The 20,749-nt window shown below is 40.2% G+C and overlaps 1 protein-coding gene across 2 annotated transcripts in view; it reads left to right on the top strand.

Moving 5' to 3' along the window:
• Positions 1-7,296: 7,296 nt before the first annotated feature.
• The window catches only part of nedd4l (NEDD4 like E3 ubiquitin protein ligase), a 45,657-nt gene continuing 32,204 nt past the window's right edge, over positions 7,297-20,749 (top strand). For both annotated transcript variants that reach the window (XM_080017759.1, XM_080017760.1), the window contains exons 1-4: positions 7,297-7,322; positions 16,902-16,983; positions 19,728-19,766; positions 19,989-20,042. The gene's annotated coding sequence lies outside the window, so the exon portion shown is untranslated. The remainder of the gene's footprint in view (positions 7,323-16,901; positions 16,984-19,727; positions 19,767-19,988; positions 20,043-20,749) is intronic.

Here is a 20,749-nt window from a genome sequence, read left to right on the forward strand (position 1 = left end):
CCTGTGTTGGTAAGACATTGGTAGCTGTCTGCTTATGGCTGCTTGTACAGGGTATAAAATATTGCTATATTGTTTATATTAGTCATACATACATTTTTCAATGAATTTAACTAAACCTTTTGCAATTTCAATTTTCTTTAGGTCAAGCCTGAATTTCCCATGCTTCCCGGTCCTTGTATTGAATTTGACTATCAGTAACATGAATTGAACCATAACAGCGATCCTAAAGATCTGAAGGTGAAGTGGCCATACGTACTTCCCTGGCTGGACCTAGATCGCCGCGCTCCACCAAAGGGAGAAAGGGAAGGGGAGAAAAACTCCTCTCCATTTTGCATGGATGGGAAGTAATGTGCAACAGCTGAAACGGTCAAGCAGCTGGAAGGGCACGACAGGCGGAAACCACCCAGAGATTAGTGAGTGAAGAGCTGCAGAGTGCATCCATCCATGAGGCTCCAGAGTGTGTCTAGTGTTGGAGGCAGGGGAGAATTTGATACTTTAGACCCTGCACCATTGCTCATACCAATTGGACATCAAGATGCAAGCCTTGCATAGCACGCAAAGTGTGATAGAAATGCCCATTATTCAAAAAAATTACTAAAATTCAAGAATACATGCTAAAACCTTGCCACATACCATGATAAACTGCCGAAGTCTGCATTTATCTACGTCATCAATCACATTTATTTTTTGAGGATCATAATGGAGGTAGTAGTCATGGTATTTAATTATGACATTAAAGAAAGTACCTATTATCTACATGGAACATTTGATAATCTGTTTTGTTGGGGGGGGGGTTTTGGTGTAGAGCGTCATAGTCTGTTGTTCATTTCATGGCAACGGTCTTATCGGACTAATGTGCATAAGAAATACAAATTTGGAAATACTCCCATTATTTGGATTCTGAATTTTCTGTTCAGAAATGATGAAATAAGCTACCAGCACATAAACTTGCCAGATGATGCCAGGGTACCGCATATTAAAGGAAACACAATGGATGGAAAACATGCAAATATTAATAATAAATCTACAGACACTGTCAAACAGCTCAAGACAAATTGTTGTGATTAAAAATGAGAAAATTCAGGAGTGGAGTATTATAAAAAAAAAAATATATATATATATATATATATCATAATAGACCATGATATAGATATATATAGACCAATATATATATATATATATATATATATATATATATATATATATATATATATATATATATATATATATATATATATATATATATAATAACACCAATGTCCCCATTTTAAGGTTAGCTTGGGGAACGCTCTGCCATTCCTCTTTCCAGCTCTGTTTAGAAGCAACCATGTTATATAATTTGGCCATCTGCTCCTCAGATTGATTTCAAAGTCCCATAACGTAACAGATATGTGCTGGCGTGCAATTCACATACGTACATCAACAATCTCCACGTATGTGTTGCCTTATTATATACACAAAATGTTTTATTTTATCAGATGGCATCAATCATTTATGTATCGAAAAGGGTTTTCTTGAAACAACAATTATTAATTATTAATGAATAATAATAATTCATTATGTATTTGTCATCCCTTTGTGTGTTGTTGAGCGTTTTTAAAATTTCAAAACGAGAACAGTATGGTCAATGCATTGTGCACGCAAAGGCGACATAAGCAGATTATTTTCTGCTGTTTAGTCTGATCAGGATTCATACATCTGTATCCAGCCTTGACCTCACTCGTCGGTCTCGCCTTTCAGCCCTTTTCGGTTAATTTACAACAATAATATCAATTCGTGAACGCGTGAGTGTTGGTAGATTTCGTACACCTCAGGCGTGTCACTTATTTGCTGTGGAAATGAGTTCAGTCCGCGCCATCCACTTTGAAACACTGGTGATCTGGCGGCACCTGGTGGTTCTGTTTGCATGGGGACGGAGCGTCAACTGGGCTTCCAATACGTTGTATTATGGCGAGATCCCACCCACCACCACCACCACCACCACCACCACCACCACCAAAGAACAAATAATAATAAAAACCCTGAACTCCGCACTGCAGGGCCCGGGTTACACGCTCCAAATAGCGGTAACTTGAAATTGTACTCAGGGTTCAGCGCGCAGAAATTTCCCGAACGACCAGGAATGGAAAATAATATTCACAAGTATGTTTTAATTCGGGTGTAATCGCATGGAAATAAGATTCCCCGTGTTGGCTTTATGAGCCGTTTTTACGTATGCTGTGAAAAAATATATAAAATAAAATGTATATTTAGTGTGCGTGTGTGTGTGTGTGTGTGTGTGTGTGTGTGTGTGTGTTCGCTCGTTCCAACGCTTTTCATGGGTGAATAGCATGGGAGTTTAAATTGTGTGGCGGGACAATGTTATTTTAACCGTGTGTGTGTGTGTGTGTGTGTGTGTGTGTGTGTGTGTGTGCGTGTGTGTGTGTGCGCGCGCGTGCGTGCGTGTGTGCGTGTGTGTGTGTGTTCGCTCGTTCCAATGCTTTTCATGGGTGAATAGCATGGGAGTTTAAATTGTGTGGCGGGACAATGTTATTTTAACCGTGTGTGTGTGTGTGTGTGCGTGCGTGCGTGCGTGCGTGCGTGTGTGTGTGTGTGTGTGTGTGTGTGTGTGTGTGTGTGCGTGCGGGCGTGCGGGCGATAACGAAAGAAAGTTCTTGTTATATTATTTCGCACACATCTGTAGGCGGCAGCACAGGACAGGCGAGACGCTCGATCAACTTGACGAAATCCCAAAACCCTGCACAAAAAAAAAAAAAAACCCAAAAAAACAAAAACTGATGCCCCGGCGTGTTTCATTGGACAGCTTCGAGCTGCGGGGAATCTCAGGGGCCATCCGATTGGTCGAGCCAGCCATCAATCACGCGCACCAGCGAGCGCTTGAGAGGAAGTCAACTGTCACGGCGTCTCCAGCCGAGCTCGGAGTTGCCCGAACGGAGTTGCTTCCCCGAACGCCGCCGTTTTATCCGTCGAGCCGCTCTCCAACACGCCGACCGCATCGGAGGGGAGAAACGGCGGCTTGGCTGCAGCGAACCACGGCGTCCGGGGGCTGGGTTTTTTTTTTTGTTTGTTTTTTTTTTTCCTCCGTGCGTGTGGAACCGCCGCTGGCAGGCGTCACAGAGGGAAGGCGGACTTTGTTTTTATTGTCCAGGGCTAGCTGGCTAGCTAGCTTCGACGAGCGGCTGCAGAGAGGGGGGGGGGGGGGGGCTAGATGGCTACGAACGCTGAACCGATCTACGGCGTTTCAGAAGACGAGGTGAGCTCACCGGGGCGCGGGCGTGAGAGGGCGGCGGGCTCCGCGGGGCTCCGACGCGCCGTAACGAATCGCCGCCGCCGCTAGCCGCCCACAGCTAGCGTTAGCTGGGGGGACGCCAGCGGAGCTTATTGCGCGACCCTGTGGAACGCTCGGCTCCGGTGGGTCAGTAGTGGGCGATCAGGTCGGTCGGTTAATTATCCCTAATGACCGCTTAATAACGACCGTTGTCACGGGCAACCGCTTCTGACCCAATGTTATTTTGTCGTGGACTATTTTTGAAGTAGTTCTAAACAAAATAACTTAAAATCAATGTTCCGTGTCAATTAACTATTTTTAAATCGAGTAAGTAGCCATGGTCATTATCGCAAAGAAACCCTTCGGACTGTCCTGGTCACCCCGTCGGGGGTTATTTTGATTGTGTAACCACCGACTAACTCCACATTATCCCTTCATAAGCTTCACGGTAATTTCCAATGTCATTTCCCCGATCGATGTTCTCCTAATTTCCTCGTTGCCGATGAACACAGCAACCCGCCCCCGGACACGCTGTGCGCCCAAACGCCAACATTGCAGACCTTTGTTTGGACCCCGCCACCAATATTTCACAACGCCCCCAGAGAAACGTGCTTTCTGCGCCACCAGCTTAGGCAATCTTTAACTCTGAAAATTGTTTTCTTCCTTTCCAGCGCCGCGATCCTTGTTAATGTTCAGTATGTAACGCTGTGATGAGCATAATGCAGCGGGAGAAGGGCATATCCCACACCAAGTCCTCAGTGTAGAACCAGGGAAACACACACATACATACATACATACATACATACATACATACATACATACATACATACATACATACATACATACATACATACATACATCCATACATACATACTTCCTAAAAGTTAATGTTAAGGAATGCTTATTGTTTTGGGCCGGATCATATAAGTTTATGGTCCATTAGAGATTGCTTTATTTAAAAAAACCCAAAAACATTCCTTCGCTTTTGATAGTCATTGCTCCCTCAACACTGTCACTGTGGACTGAAGCCATAATACCACCCTTTTTCCGGGGAACGTCCCAATCGATAACAAGAGGCTTTGACGTGCCCTTCCTGAGGTTTGACTCAGAAAGTAATGGGCGTGCCTCAGACAAGCCTGTCTGCGTTGATGCTCCTTTCAATATGGTCCTTACACACACAGCTTAGGCTTTTGTTTCCACTTAAGTAGTCATCAATGGCTTATACGTGTCCCATCTAATTATTTTACCCTCAAATGTGACAAATAACAGGTATAATCCGTGTGTATCATGCTGTATCATGCTGTATTATGAAATAAACGACTTGGAAGGCATATTTTATCAGCATTAGATATTTGTCAGTTGGGCGCAATACAACTTTGGTTAATATTGACTATTTTATGAAAATAAAACTTAATATACAATACAAACAAAGTGTATAGTGCATAGAATTTATGGAACGGACCTGGCAGAAATGGAATATCATTTCATAAGTATGTTTTAATAAGTGTATAATCCCATGAAAATAACAATTGTTGTGTTGGCGCATGGGGAGCGGGTACGCTTCATGGAGGCCGCCATGGTGCACCGCCATGGGGCGGGGTATTCAGGGGTACTCACCGTGAGATGCCACTAAATTCTACACACTGCACATTTAATATATAAACAAGTAACCCTTTTAACGATGCTGCACAACTGAAGTTTCCAAGCTACATCAACAAATACGTTCTACTGTATTAGATAGTTTGCTTTCTGGGGGTGTGACGCCAATGTTAAACAACGTTTCACCTCTGAATAAGGTCATGGCCCGAAGCATGGTAGCCCCTCCCACCCTAGTGCTATTAAAGAATTCACTGTTAACCAATGTGAATATGGCAAATACATCTCATCTACTGGAAAAAGAGTAGCTAATCATTTCCAGTGTAGTTCCAGTGTAATGTATAAACAGAGTAAAACAATAAACAAAGTAGGCTTATAGTGCGAGTCCTGCAGGTAATCAGGGTTATGTTGTAAAATCATCACCAAATGCTTTTAGAAACTCTAATTGTGTTTTTCCTCTGTAAAAACCACCCAGCGGCAGGCTCATTCACCTGCCATAAAAGCTCAGATTTTATGGACAAGTTAGATGATACAAATCTGCAGTCAATTATTAATTCACTGGTAGCCAACATCATTATGAAGTCATCTCAGAATGATGGTGCATAATTTAGCGGGTACATTATATAGCCTTTTGATAAATCTTACCGAAACTAATGAATAACACTTTGAGGATGATCATAAAACCTTGATTTAATTAATTACTTCAAAGATTTACAAGGTGTAAAACTCTTTTAAATGCGACCTATTATAAAAAACTCACTTTTCCAGTTCTCGTGCACATACACTTGGGTCTCACATAGGCCTACTAACACACAGGCTGTGAAAGAAGACAACCCAGTCACTTTGTTGTGAGCTGCCTATTTCAGAAAACATGTGATTCAACAAGCCGTTCCGATTTACGACCCCTTCCTACGTCACATCTGACTCTCCACCCAGGGCTGGAGATACGGCTCGGACCCGCCGGACTAGCTAGCATTATGTCAAAACTATGAGATAAGCATTGGAACTGCTCTGTTGTCGGCTGTTCAGACCAGCACAAATCTTTAAAAAGAAAGAGGAACCAATATCAACTCTCAGTGACAAAACTGCAGGTGAGGGAGATTTAAGTATTTAAAAAATCAATCGTGCTGTGTTTCCTTTTGCCGTTTAGCACTAGCTTACTGTAATAGTTAACTCCTAACGGCATGGTTAGTCAGTAATCTATGCTCAGAGGATCTTGGCGACTGTAGGTGGAGTTCACGTGACATCATAAACAAAAACACACTTAAAGAGCACCGAAAAATGACAGCGTCGAGCCGGTGCGTCTGCGCACGCCGCCATCTTGGTCAGGTCCCATTTTTACATTTTCAACGCAAATGTAGGCTGTTGTGAGCAACAAAGGGGAAGTGATGCAGAGGGGTTTTATTGACGTAGATAGATATACCTATATTGTGGAGTTCTTGGGGATAAAAATCAGGAATTCACATGTCAAATAAAAACGTTTAGTAAAGTTAAAACACCTTTTTGTAAAAAAAAAAAAAAAGTAAACATCAGAACATGTTCAAGAAGCTTATATCATTTATTTAGGGGTAAATTATAGGTATTTTTATATGCTCCAATGCATACATTCAACATACCACTACACATACTGAATGTCATGCATAATTACACAAAGCCTTGTATCTAACTAGCGCAATGGGGTCTAATGTGTAAAATGACGCTAGACAGTGTCTTATGTGGCAACGTTGCTAAATAACAATGTCAATAAGGCAAGAAGAAATTGTTTGCTATATTGACATTCTCAACTGACTTTCCTTTTAATCCAATGTTAGCAGGCTAATGTAAACAGAAAATGGCATTGCCTCAAAATTATACAAAATACTCTGCAAATGGATGTTCACTCTTCAGCTTGCTTCTGCTCTAGATGACTGGTTTTCTATTGATTCAGAACAGCTGTAGGAGAGGAAAGATCAGTTGCAAATGCTCACCAAGTCCATAATAGTTTTAAGCCTCAAATATTTCCAAACTTTGTAAAGTCTTTGCCGATTTATCTTCGCAGCCGAAATGCCCTCGGCACCCGCACCTTGTCCTGAAAAATATATTTTTTGTGATTTTTTTTTTTTTTTTTTTTTTTTCTTTTCCAGGCAGATTAATGAATGAATAGAAGCTGTGGATGGATTTTAACTGATATTATTCATTATCAAATGAATGAAGGTAGTTGACGGATCATGACAGCACTACATAACATTTATCATTACTGGTCAACAATTCAAGCATCTTCAGAAATCCTAGGCCTGTTAACTTCATCTTGTCTGTGTTTCTTTTGGAGCTCTTATACCACCGGCAGCCATTTTCTTAACTGAGTTTTATAAAATGTGTTGATTTTTGCCTCTTGTCTCTTCCAGAATGAAACAAGGGTGCTGCGGGTGAAAGTCATTGCGGGTATTGACCTGGCTAAGAAAGACATCATTGGAGCCAGGTGAGCCTCAAGTTAATACACACCCATAAATGGTTACTTCACTACAAGTATCTGTAATTACACTGTTCTGCTTCGTTCATGACCCACGCATTATACTAAGCATGGTCTTGGAACAGGTGGTATTTTGCTGCTATTTTTGATATTATTTATCTATGGGGATATACTGACACAGTATGTGTCAGAAAGTCCATGCAAGTCCAAATATGAAAACCAGATGAAAATCATTTTGTTTCTTTATATAATATATTATATTAAATAATTTTCCATAAAACATTAATCAAAATATGATAATGATTTTTTATGACCCAAAACGAAATGCCATAACATAACATTTTATCGATCCAGGGGGGATTCACGAACTTGAGCATAACTTGATACGAAATAGAACCAGAAGTAATAGCTATATGACAGCATGCCAGCTGATTGCTGCTTATTGTTGTTTTAACCAATATTTATCTTTTTATTTATTTCATAAAATGTAGTCCAGGTCTAATTTAAAAGGTCCTATTTAGTTAGTGATATAGATGGTCTTATTTTTGATTTTATGATTTTTGTTTTTCATTCCAATATTTTAGTATATTAGAGCAAACAAACCCCTTTTTTCCCCCGGAAATATCTTGTGAACATTTAATTTCTGGCTACAGTAAGTAAGGAAATGTTTCCCTTTATAATGGAGAAATCTGTTGAGTCTTGGTAGATGTTTTGGGATTTGAGAGGATTGTGTAAGGCTTTGAGAGGTCATCATTGCCTTGTCAATTGAAATTGCGCTGCCTGCCGTTCGGATTGTTTCCACATGTAATGTGGTCTATGTCCGTTCATGAGATTGCTTTCAACTGAGGTGGAGAAATAAGAGAAGTTGATGGGCTGGTCAGTTTGGAAATGGTTGGTGCCATCTTGTCTCAGTGATGTAGCCCTACATGGTAAGGGAATTTTAGAACTGGTGACTCTCTGATAGAGGAATTTAGGTGTGCTAAGATGAGGTTCTAGTGGGGTTCAACTCATGAATGCTTTCGATAGCGATCCATCCTTAAATTTAAGAATTTACTAAATAAAGACAAATCTTCACCTTTGGTAGGTGAAAACAGACCTCAGGAACAGGCTGCAAGGAGAGCACTTGGGGACAATAAGATTTAAAATGGCAGCGCCATCTGACCAAAGCCGACCGCGCCAATATGCAATCCCGCGCACCTCTTCTGTTGAGGGCTTTTTTTTGGTGCGTACCACCGGGCCTGAAAAAAATTCTAGGGGAAACACTGCAAGATAGCGTGAGTCCTGTGTGCCCGGCAAGCATTTGAACACAATGACATAGCAAGTCAGGTTCAGAGGAGAAGGGCCTGGATCGTATTGATTGTATTAATTGTATTATTTTGTCAGAAACATGACTATGTATCCTAATAAATGTGCTAAGGATGTCACACAGTGTCTGGTACTTAAAGTGTTCAATGGACCTCTTTATAACACAGTAACTACAACACGTTTCTTATTCAGGATTTGTTTTCCCCAAGTTTTGCTTCATGTTCCACATTGTTGGAGTTGAAAAGTGACTCTTTGTGGCATGGGAGTGCTCGTATTTTGATGTGTTGAATACAGTGTGCAAAAGGATGATAAACACATTGAAACGGACAATTGCACACTGTGGACTGGTTAACAGTTGCCTTTTTTATCAACAGAGTAAAGGGAGTGAGGAAGGTGTTTGTTATGTGTGGATGCTCTTTGTGTTGCCCCCTTTTACATTAATGGGGGACACACAGATTACATGGCGTAGACTTCTATCTATCTATCTATCTATCTATCTATCTCTATCTATCTATCTATATTTTTGGTTTGTCATGCGAATTTAAATGCAGGAAAAATTGGCTTTTATTTGCTTTTCTCTCACCAATGTCCATTCACTTGCACTCCATAAATGAGACCCAATGGCTTTATTACATTTTATAATCATATATAAAATGTATAATAATATATCACCAAAACAATTACAGGACCACAGGAAATATCCAGGACAAGCCTTGGGTGTATGTACATGTACACTCATACTGATCACTGGCAGTAATTACATTATGGCAATCATTTGATTGAAGCTTTTGCATGCTCAGAATTAGTGCAATTATAGCAATAACCCCAGTAGTTTGGTTTCTCTCTGTCAAACACAAGCTTCCATGCAGCTTTTCACCTTTGTGGACATGTTGGAACATTTTTTTATGACTGTAGTAGGCTTAGGCCGATCTTCGCCACCATATGCATGATTTTCTCAGTACCGAAAGGTAGCCCCCCTCCCCCCGTCTGTCCGTGGGACCACTGGGAGCGACGGATGACGCTCTTTCACTTGCGCGCACAAAGAGGATGTACTGTATGTGCAGCGAGGAAGCAGATGGAGGATTTGGACGTGGTGGCGTGGATGGTGATTAAGTCCCAGCTCGGACGGCGTCGACAATGCGCGCGCTATTGATGGGTTGCCCGCGATGGGTCTGCCAGAGCAGTGTGTTTTTTATTCTAGATTGAGGTTATTTTACTTTACGTCTACTTATGGAATGAAACCGTAGTTGTTTTATTAGGAGGAACGGGGCACGGCGATCGGGGCGCACAAAGAGCCGTTTTCGCGTCCTTGTCCAGACGATTCACACATAAAAATATATTTTTATTCCCCCAGTGATATGTTATCCCTGTGCATTTTGTAAGCGTCAATCTGTTTTTATCCTGTTATTGTTATGCACACTGACTGACTGACTGAACGGGAGATCCTTTCCTCACGCACGTTACGTGAACGCCCAGGCGCAACTTGCGATCCGTTCGCGGTGATCGGGCATCCAAGGTTCACAGTCTCTGTATTGGCCTTGCCCATTGACCTGTTACATTACATTATGTCATTTTGCAGACACTTTTGTCCCAAGTGACTTCAAATAAGTACATCTCCTGGACCCTATATTATTGGATGCATGTGTTTAAATTGAGATGGTGGGAAAGGGCGTTCATAGTGGTGGTGAAGTCGATACGGCTTAAATTACTTTAATTTGAATGAATTTTTACATGTGCACATTTAGAAATCTGTGTAATCCAATGAAGTGATTGGATGTCAAGATAAATCAAAAGATTGGGGGGAAAAAATCTCACTCAGGCTTTTTGCACTAAGCTCTTACAGTACCAGAGCAGTGGGCAGAGCTATGTTACTGTGGACAATGTGGTTAACTTTTTTAGGCATACTAGTTTTCAAACAATTGTTCTGTGTCAATGTGTTCAAGATTTGACGTTTGCAAGATGGGTTACTGGAAGACAATTTTGTTTTTGGGACAGAAAAGAGTTAAAGTTTGCTCATTATTTAGTCTGTGCTTACGGTGCATTTAATGTGTTGTGGGCATTACATGGCTGTAGAAGATTCAGAGCGATAACTACTCATGGATGTTTGAATGTGTGTCCTTAAAGTGGATATCACTTTTCAATTGGGTCATTCTAATAACAGCTGTAGTCCGTAACTAAATGAAGATGTGTTGGGAAAATGTCTTGTCCTGTGATGTTTCCGTATAAGTGTATACAGCACATCATTTGCTCAATAAACCCACAACCACAACTGTCTTTCACAAAATGTGCCTCTTAAAAATCCACATTTAATTTAATGCATTTTTTAAAATTAAGAATAGGGGAAAAAAGGAACAACAAAGGAAAAAAAAACAAAAATTTTTACTGTATGTCTGGCAAACTATTTAGGGTTTTGAAAACTTCAATTTAAATATAAATTCTTTAAGAATGCTGTTGGGGCAGTAATTGGTTTCGTTTGAACGTAAAGTCAAATAAATTTCAATGAACATTAGGTTTGACCACCTCATATGGTATCAACATGGATCTTTTGTGAGTGTTTATATGAGGGTTGCGGTTTTTTTTTGAATGTTTATAAACATATAATCATTCTTTAATGGCTTCTGATTTCCGTAGAGGGGTTTGCTTCCTGCTCTGTCCAAACTAGGAAATGCTCAGAACACGCTGCTTCACTAAAGATTGCACATTTCCAACATCATTCTTCAATTGCATCCTGGCCAGTACCCTCAGATTCTGTTTGATAGATTGCGTTGGTGATGTGCTCCCAAAATAGCCAAGATGAGACAACATAATGGTTCCATTCTAACATCAAGACCAGCATTTTTTCCTTTTTTCTTGAGTGGACAGTGAAAAAAGGTTTATTTTTCTGTTAAATGTGATTTCAATGCGCCAGTATTTTATGTGAACCCCCTTGAGACCGGCTAACTGCATACCAAATGTTTTATTGTGGAAATACAAAGTTAAGGATTTGTTCTACCTGGATTTTAAGATTGTTTTGATTCTCGGATTTCTAGCCTGGCTGACATGTTGAGCACTGTGAGAATTGGATGAACCGCAAGACTACATGTGTTTGCACTCGTACGTCCTACCAGCAGGCCAGCTCTGTTTCCCTCAGGAAGATACAGGAACGGTGAAGCACACTGTGTGTGTGTGTGTGTGTGTGTGTGTGTGTGTGTGTGTGTGTGTGTGTGTGTGTGTGTGTGTGTGTGTGTGTGTGTGTGTGTGTGTGTGTGTGTGTGTGTGTCCGCTCACGTACGTGCGCGCTGCATCAATATATTCTGCTGCTTGATACAAAAGGGAAACTCACGCAGTTCTCATTTTCCATGACTAATCTACAAGAGAATTCTATCTGATATAACAATTGACTCCCGATTTAAGGGTTCTTGGTTGGGTTGGTTAAAAATTTCCAAGAACCAGGAATTTGATAAGACATGTGCATTTCCATTCTGCTTATCAGTTCCTAACTTTGGCGTATTCTGGTCGCGCTCCCGACTCGCTCATCTTGTGTTGGTGTGGTAGCAGACGGCAAATGTTGTAATAATTTATACCATGAGCAATTTCCCGCAGCACCACGCTCTTCTATGTTTGTTTACATCGCTCCAATGTGCAGATAACATAAAGCACTGTGGCTGGACCATGGCTGACCGCAGCAACCGCCGAAAGTTTGGCATCGCTTCACAACATTTTTGTATATTTTTTTTGACTAATATCGTTCCTTTTTTTTGTTGAAATAGCTTGTTTGTTTGTTTTTGTTGACCATTCCTCATAAGAGAGTAATATTTTAAATTATATATATATTTTTTATGAATGAAGGTCATAAGAAATCTTCCTGTTACAGTTGACAGTTTGCTGATTATAGCCTAAATGTGCCAAGAATAAAAATATTGTTTTTATTTTCTGCAGATGAAATATTGCAATGTCAGTTTTTTTTCTCCAATATCATGCAGCCCTGGTATTTGTGTGTGGCCAGCTATGCAGCTGAGTGCTGAGTCTGCAATCTGTCACTTCATAAGATACTCAGTCACTGCAGGCTTAAGTTGGCTTATTCCTGTTCCATTCCATTCTATCAGTCCACTGTGTTGTATACTTTGAAATGATTGGGTAACCCTGAGGCATTGTCTTTGATTGTGATCCTCTGAAGGGGATAATTATGCTTGTGGAACCCTTGTGCAACTGAATAAGTAATGCAATAAGCTGTCATTTGGATCCATCATGCACTCGATTTCTCCTCCCGTAGTTGGCGGAAAGAAGCCTGTGTGTCTCCTAGATCATTAGGGAAGGGAAGGAGTCACAGCGTTGGTGGGGATGTTGGAGAGCACTGAAGAAGCTTCGGTTTTGTGGTGTTCTATGAACTGCTTAATCTTAGATTGCTTTTTCCTTTTCCACATGCTTGCGTGCCCTTTTTCCTTTCCACACATAATGAATCTGAGGGAATTAGCCTTCCTGACTGTAATTGTGAGAGCCGGTCATGAGATGCAATCAATAATGCATTGAATATTGACTAATTACTGTATTAATGCAAATATAATACAGGATGAAAAAGATGGGGTCGTCTTGTATCCTGGGTCCAGGCTTTCAAATATAAATTATACGGTAGAATAACAAAAAATAATACTTGTGCATTAGGATTGTTTCAATTTGTTTCAGCACACAGTAACACAGTAACAGTAGCTTACAACTGTCGAACAAACGCTGACAGGCCGTCCTCGTCTGATCCACTACTCGCGCTCCATTGCTGTTGTACTTCACTGGGAACCTGAAGTTTTCCCACACGGCTGATTTAAAGGAAGCAGCATCTTCTAGCCACCTGTGTGTTTGCACTCGCCGTAGTGTGATGACTCAGTCAGACGCCCATCAGCTTGAGCCGAGCTGAGCATTTTTCTAACCTGCTCACGGCGTCCGGGTGCAACTCGAGCTTGTGCAATTTGGTTTTGCATTCATGCATTATGTTCATCAATCTTTGCAGATAGGCTACCGCATATTCTCCATACAACTGTATGCTAAAATTATTTTCTTTATCAAAAACAACCTTTGGTCTTCAAAAAGTGTTTTTGCAAAAATGAGTCTTGTAAAAGGTGCGGTCGTCTTATTATCGGGGTTGTCTTATATTCCGGTCAATACGGTATACTTAAGTAGGGCAGTTGCAGTTGTTTTGAATGGGACTTTGTATTAAGCTTAGGCTACCCTCAAATTGTATGTGTAGTTCAAATGTGACAACTATAATGAAAATAAGTATGAAATAAATCCTGTGAAGTCTTCAAAGCTGGGATTTCGCAGCTGTAGCCTGACGATGAACCTCGTGTGACCCACTGGGATTGAGAGTAGCAGCAGAACTGGTTTGCCCAATGAATGGTATCGCTGCTCTGCCTCTTTGTCCAGTTCTAGCCTGGGATTTCTCCTCAGTCAGCACCTTTTAAAATAAGGTAGTCGGCCATTTTTAAATAGCACAGTCACACTCTGCTTACTATCTGTTTTGCTCACCTCAAATGTTTTGGTAGTTTCTATTCTTAACAGCTTGCTTTGTCAATAAGATATTATAGCCTTATCTCGCAATTAGCAGCTGTAAGCAGTTTTTTATCTGTGGGACATCTGTTTGTGGCTCAGGTTCCACATGTGGGAAAAGGCAGGGTTGACAAATACTTTCCTGCAATACAGCAGCTGCCACCTGTGGTGTGAGTTTGATGAAGTATAATTTGGAAATTGTGTTAGAACGCGCAACAAAGCATGTCAAGAATTATAGAAATTGTTGCAATCAAAATGTAAATTCCTGAATTTCCCTGCAGGGATCGATGAAGTGTTATCTTAAATAGGGCGTCTGAGCCTAAATACCTCCCATAATCTGTCCAATATGATCGAAACTTAGTTTTTCAACAATAATGTCCGCTGCAGGGCTCGACATTAAGGCTTTGTCCGGGACGGGTGGATTTTTTGTAGGTCAAGTGGAAGAGAAATTGACTTGCCCCACCGGATAAGTTAAAAGTCATAAACCAAAAAAGAAAAAAAAAAAACGTGTGTCTTCACGTTGTGCTGGGTGATATAAAGATAAATATCACGATTTTTTTTTTCCCTCGACGTCTAAATAAATAGTATCCAGAATATCCAGAATCTAAAAGTGACCTTTAATCGGTAGCCAATGAGGTAGAGAGAGAGAGAGAGAGAGAGAGATTTGCGGGCACACCAGGTTTTTATTGGGGACAGTTCAACACAAAGCTCTCCAGTGCGTTGGTAATGATAAAGGTAAAAAATAAAGCAGGCACGTAAATGTAGGAGCCTTTTCCTGGTGACAGTTGTGGAACGCTTGCTTTTGGAGCGCACCCTCACGTCCCCAACCCGTGCGTCCCCGGACTGAAAGACCGACACATAAGAAACCTCCCAGCTGCCGTGACGGGCCAGCCGGCTCAACTAGACACAGCTGATACTGGAGCCGGGTGCGTCAGTCTACCACACTGGCTTCCCCTCGCCGCCTGGCACAGGCTTGACCACGCCCTCAAGTCTGGCACAGGCGTATTTTTGGATATTTACTTTTCAGCCCAAAGCAGACACTAAATATCCATTGTGTATAATATGCCGAAGAGACGTGCTGACCAGCAGGGCAACACCACAAACTTGATCATTTATTTCGATGTTGGACGACTTGCCATATTTATTTGTTTTTGATTTAATCAAAATTTTATATAAGTGTAATGTTAATTAAAGCAGCTGTACTTGTTTGTTATTGTTCACCTCTTATTTACCACTGCTGTGCAATTCATTATATAAAAATGTTGAGCATTTTATCTTCAGAGTTTTACCCCTATTTTTCTTTATTTATTTTGTTAAAAAAAAGAGGATGTCAAATGCTGTTTTGTTGGAACATTTATTTATTCAAATTTTACATTTTTTTTGAATAGTGTTTATTTTGGACAATTAAATTCCACCAAAATTTTTTTTTATTTTATTTATTTTTTTATGCATCATCGCATACAACTGTCCCTATAAAAAAAACATTTAACAGAAATTGTTTTCTTTTTTATATTTGTATTATTTTATATGTATCGTGAAAAGTATCCTATGGTATGCAATATTTTATCGTGATAACATTTGCCCAGTTATGTGCCACTCATTACTCAGCTATTTATAGTTGTGTTAAGTGTGTGATAAGTTAGTGCTAAAGATAAGGCAGCTCTTTAGAACTACATGGCTCAAACGAAAACTACAACAGCCATATGGCATTTAGAATACCGCTCCCTTTTGAGAAAAATAAAAAAGTATAAGCAAGGCCCCTAGGGGCTTATCTGAACATACGTTGGCATCACTCTCCATTGCCTTTTGTTATATACACAATGTAAATGAATAAGAAAATGATTTGTTGAGGTAAAAACGTTACTTATAGCCACTTTAATAAAATTCATAAATTGAATCATTTATATGTTGAGATTGTTTGGATGCTTCCAACTGTCTGTTCGTCTTAATTCTTTCTGCATTCGCAAACAAAATGGGGGGGGGGGGGGAGGCAATTATTGTCATTTTTGGTGAAATGTAAATTTACTTGTGTGTAGGACAAGTGCCTCAAAAAGTTAATGTTGGGCCCTGTATTTTGTACAAGGCTTGGGCAGATTTCCGATTAAATCATCAATCTGCGATCGACTCCAGCGGTCGCCACGGACATTGATGACTGACGATTTTTAAATAAATTTTGTTGTCTGCCAGGAAAAATCGGAGCATTTAAAACGGTGTAAGTGCAGTTTACCGTGTTCTGAAACTGGATAGAGGGGGAGAGGGGGTCGTAGGCTCTTGCTCTCTCCGCTCAGAGCTGGCAAGTAACCACTTGTGATCAGATCTCACTATATGCAAATCTTGTGACTATAATATAGCAATATACAATATATTCTCATAGAGAAAGATTTGGATTTATTTGATTTCCTGCACCGTGCGCCCCGGGCCGGTTCCTGACTTGCGTTCTTGGTTTTCCTGTGTTTTTTATTTTAGATCTATTTATTTTTGTTTGTTTCCTGCAATGTATGAAACACACATTTAGAACTCAACTGAGTTAAGGGACTGTTCTGTGTTCCGAAAAAACCTGTGCGGCACATCTCCGCGTTGCTTTCCGTTGCTATGGGACTTAATTTAGGAAAAACTGGATGTTTTTTGTATAAATACTTTTTGTTGCCCAAGCCTAGTGTGTACACATTGTGTTTGAAGAATTATACATGTCTGTGTTTTAAGGTTAAACTGGGTCTCATTAGTTTTAACTTTACTTCTGTTGCTCTGTTTTCTCCATATCTGCAGCGATCCCTACGTCAAACTTTCCCTCTATGTTGCGGATGAAAATCGAGAGCTTGCGTTAGTCCAAACGAAAACGATTAAAAAGGTGAGTTCAAAGGTTAAAGAAGAGCTTTTAGTCACTTGCGGCTGCCTCTTTCCTGTTTCCTGTCCAGAAAATGTTTTATAACCCCCGCCCGCCCTCCAACTTGTGCCATTAAGTCATTTTATGATGAGAGTTAATTATTCAGGACTACTGTATCATGTTCAAACTCACCTGCGGCTTTTCTTCAGGGACATTATGCTTTATTGCGTCTATATTTTATCCAAAGTGAATATTGTCCTTCCTCAATGATTATATTTGCTCAACAGCCATTTGTTATTTTGAAGTATGTGGCCTAAGAGGGTTTAAGGTATGTGCCTCAAATATGTCCCCCCCCCACCTTATTCATACTTAAAAAATAAAAATAAAAATGTTAATTAAGCAAGGTAGTCCTCGCATCTGTATCCGACAGAGCGTCTTAAATGACACTGTTGGCCCTAGCCCTCATTTTGGCGTGGTTCTCTCTCTTGACTGTAAGAGAGCGTGTGTAGCAGTGAGGTACGCTCAGTGTAGGAGGGCCATAGGTTGGTGGGGATAAAAATACCAACACATTGGGATATAATCGCTTTCCCTTTTCCTGTTGATGTGGTACACCATCGTCATTGGCCAGCGATCACTGCATTTGCGGCCGTATGTTTTTTTTATATGATGTTAGATCACCGATCAAATTAGAGGAATAGTTCAAATTTCCCAATACTTAGTAGGGGTGTCACAATTCCGAATAATATTGTCCGTCATGGTCACCATATTGGGGTGGTCAAGATCCGCCAGGTAAACAAATGCAGCGGGCGCGGGAGTCGACTGCGCCTCGCCCGGCTCCGAACCGGCTTTCATGAAATTTGGTTCAGAGTTTGGACTGCGGTGCGCATCCCTCAACGCACACTGTAGCCTGCCACCAGCGCATCTCGACCGCTCCAATATGGCGAACGCGCAGACGCATAAGGGGAGAGTTGACGACCGAGCACATCACATTTAAGAAACAGGTAGAAGACAAGACGCGGGTAGTCGTTTGCCTTTCACTACCAGCGTTCCCCACCGGCAAAAGTAGCATCCGTTTTTTTCTGCACTTATTTTGATGAGAAACTTAAAAGTAGTGTAATAAGTAACTTATTGTTTATTATTTTAAAGTCTAGTTTTGGTAAAGCTCTTAACTGTTTAGGTGTGTCGTTGAAATATTCTCATATTTTTGTTATTATTTATAAGTGTTATTATTCAAATAAAAGTTATTTATTGAGAAACAAATGTTTTTCTTTACAAATAAAATCTTGATAGTCTAAAAATTGAATGGTATACAGAAATTCCAAGGAATTGTTTATAATTACATAATTGGGGTTAAAGTGTAAATTCCAACTACAAAGACTGGACAGCCCCTGTCCCTCACTCAGTTTGCCTCACTCAGGATTGGGACAGTGTTGGTTCTGACGGCAGTTCATGTGAACAAGAGAAATTGAGTGTTAGTGCTGAGTCGATTTGGGACATAGGGATACAAATGCCCAACTGGGCTTTCCCAGTGGGGAGCACAGCATTCACAGCAGGGGGAGCTGTTTCTTGCCACTAAGAACAGGCTCCAGTCAAGCCACACTACGAAATGCACGACCGACATGATGCGTTACCTTTCTGTCGTACTGCATTGTTGACTACTGTATCTGATTCGATACGGACGTTGGTTCTACCCTATGTAGACATTGATCCGTCTCTGAGAGTAGATTATTATGTCTTCGCCAGTTTCCCCTTTCCCGGTGGTTCAGGTCGCTTGCTGCTGCCCAATTCTCTGCAGGAACAAGGCAATCCAGGCTTCCATACAGGCAGACATATGTTGCCAGTAGCCATGCTTGCCTTCTAGGATATAAATAGCTGACAATGCAGTGCTATGTAGAGCAGAAGATAAAGCATCACTGCTCGGCTCAACTACGGGCTCAGTTGATGTCTTTAAAGTGGGGCGACACAGACAGCTTCTTTACTATTTAAACTAAGGTTATGCCCGGTGGCACACTACTTCAGGGGAAAAAAAACATGAATTTCCATTGATCCTAGTAGCAGATCACTCCAATCCTTAAGTTCCAGACCTACTATAAACATAATAACATGTTTTTATTAAATTGATTTGGGTATAAATTGGTTCAAATTTTGTCACAGCTTTATCGACTAAATCCCTTTTTTTTTTTTTTTTGGTAGGTGCATTGAGTTCAATAGGAAGGGAAGCTATTTTAACTGAGATGTTATTTGTAGGTGTAAAGTATTATATGTTCATTAATAAGGGACACTTGTGAAATGAAGGTTCTGTTGACGTTGTGGTGTTTGCCTTATTTCAATAACCATCAGCATTTTAATGAGAAATGTCACATGGGTCTCAGACTAATAAAATATCATAATAACTAATAATATACTGTATGTATCAACTGGTTATGTGAGTGAGAGGCAGACATAGAGAAGCTGTTGGTGGATATTTGACACGATGCCTCCAGCAAGTAAGTGGAAAACCTCATGTCAGTCCTCTTGGTCATCTACTTGCGCCTAATTATTATCTTCCAATTGCAAATCCTGTTGCAACTTAAAACATTTTGTTGCAGCCATGTAGCTTTTAGCGAAAGTTCAGCGTAGATCAAAATAAAGTCTTTTTTAATTTATTTTTATTTTATTTTTTTTTTACTCATTTTCTATCCTTTACTGATCTCATGAACAAGGGTTTTGCTTAAGGTATTGATTGACTAAGATTAACCTTGTGTGTAAATCCGTGCCTTTTCTTTCAGACCCTCAATCCCAAATGGAACGAGGAGTTCTACTTTCGAGTGAGTTCTGTTTGAAAGTTATAATCCTGTTAATATTTTATTTTTGTAATCTGTCTCTCAGTTCCTTTTCGCCATGATATTTTGTCGTTGTGTATTACTACTTGTCCTTCAACAAGCTGGTGGTTACCCACTATGAAAAGTGCATAGAGATCCATATGTAAGTTGAAAATACAGATCTTGGTTGGCTGCTCTAACATTGGTGTTATTTGTTTGCCAACACAGGTGTGTCCTCAGAATCACAGGCTGCTCTTTGAGGTGTTTGATGAAAATAGATTGGTAAGATTTACACTTCATAACTCCATTACATTTCCTTGCTGTGTAAATTGCAAAAAAAATAACCCAAAAAATAAAAATTATTTGGATCTGCCACTCTCAAACTTAAATTTAATGGTTAACTGCCCAACTCTGAATCTAGCATGGATGTGGTTCTCATAATATTTTGTACCTCGAGGGAATTTAAATTTAATATGACTGTGTAAGACTAACTTTTTTATTGCTTTTTCACACAGAATATTTGGCTATATTTTTCATTAACTTTCAATTGAGGTTTTTATAGTATCACAGCATCTCTACCATTCCTCCTGTGTGTTCGCAGAATGCAATAATCTAGGATGTGGAAGCATGCAATAATCCCCTACAATAATCGAATCTCTCATGTTGCTTTAAAAATTGAAAGACTCGTAATTTCGGTGTCAAAAAATGTTGATCCCTCCAAAAAAGGTCCAACACAGGCCCACGTTAAGATACAATACAAGTACATTCACAGTATTTAATCATGTTGCGCTTACTATGTTTTACTGCTGTATCTCACACAGGGGATGAAGACTAGACAACAAGCTACAACTGCCCTGTTGGAAAACAAAACAAAACAAAAAAGCCCAGCAGTTAGTAAATCTGGTTTAAAACAATGTACATAACAAACTCCTGCATTAATGATGCCTTTATATAGGTTTCTGGGATAACATCTCTGAATAAGACACGTT

This window comes from Zeus faber (genome assembly GCF_960531495.2).
Source record: "Zeus faber genome assembly, chromosome: 17".
NCBI lineage: Eukaryota > Metazoa > Chordata > Actinopteri > Zeiformes > Zeidae > Zeus > Zeus faber.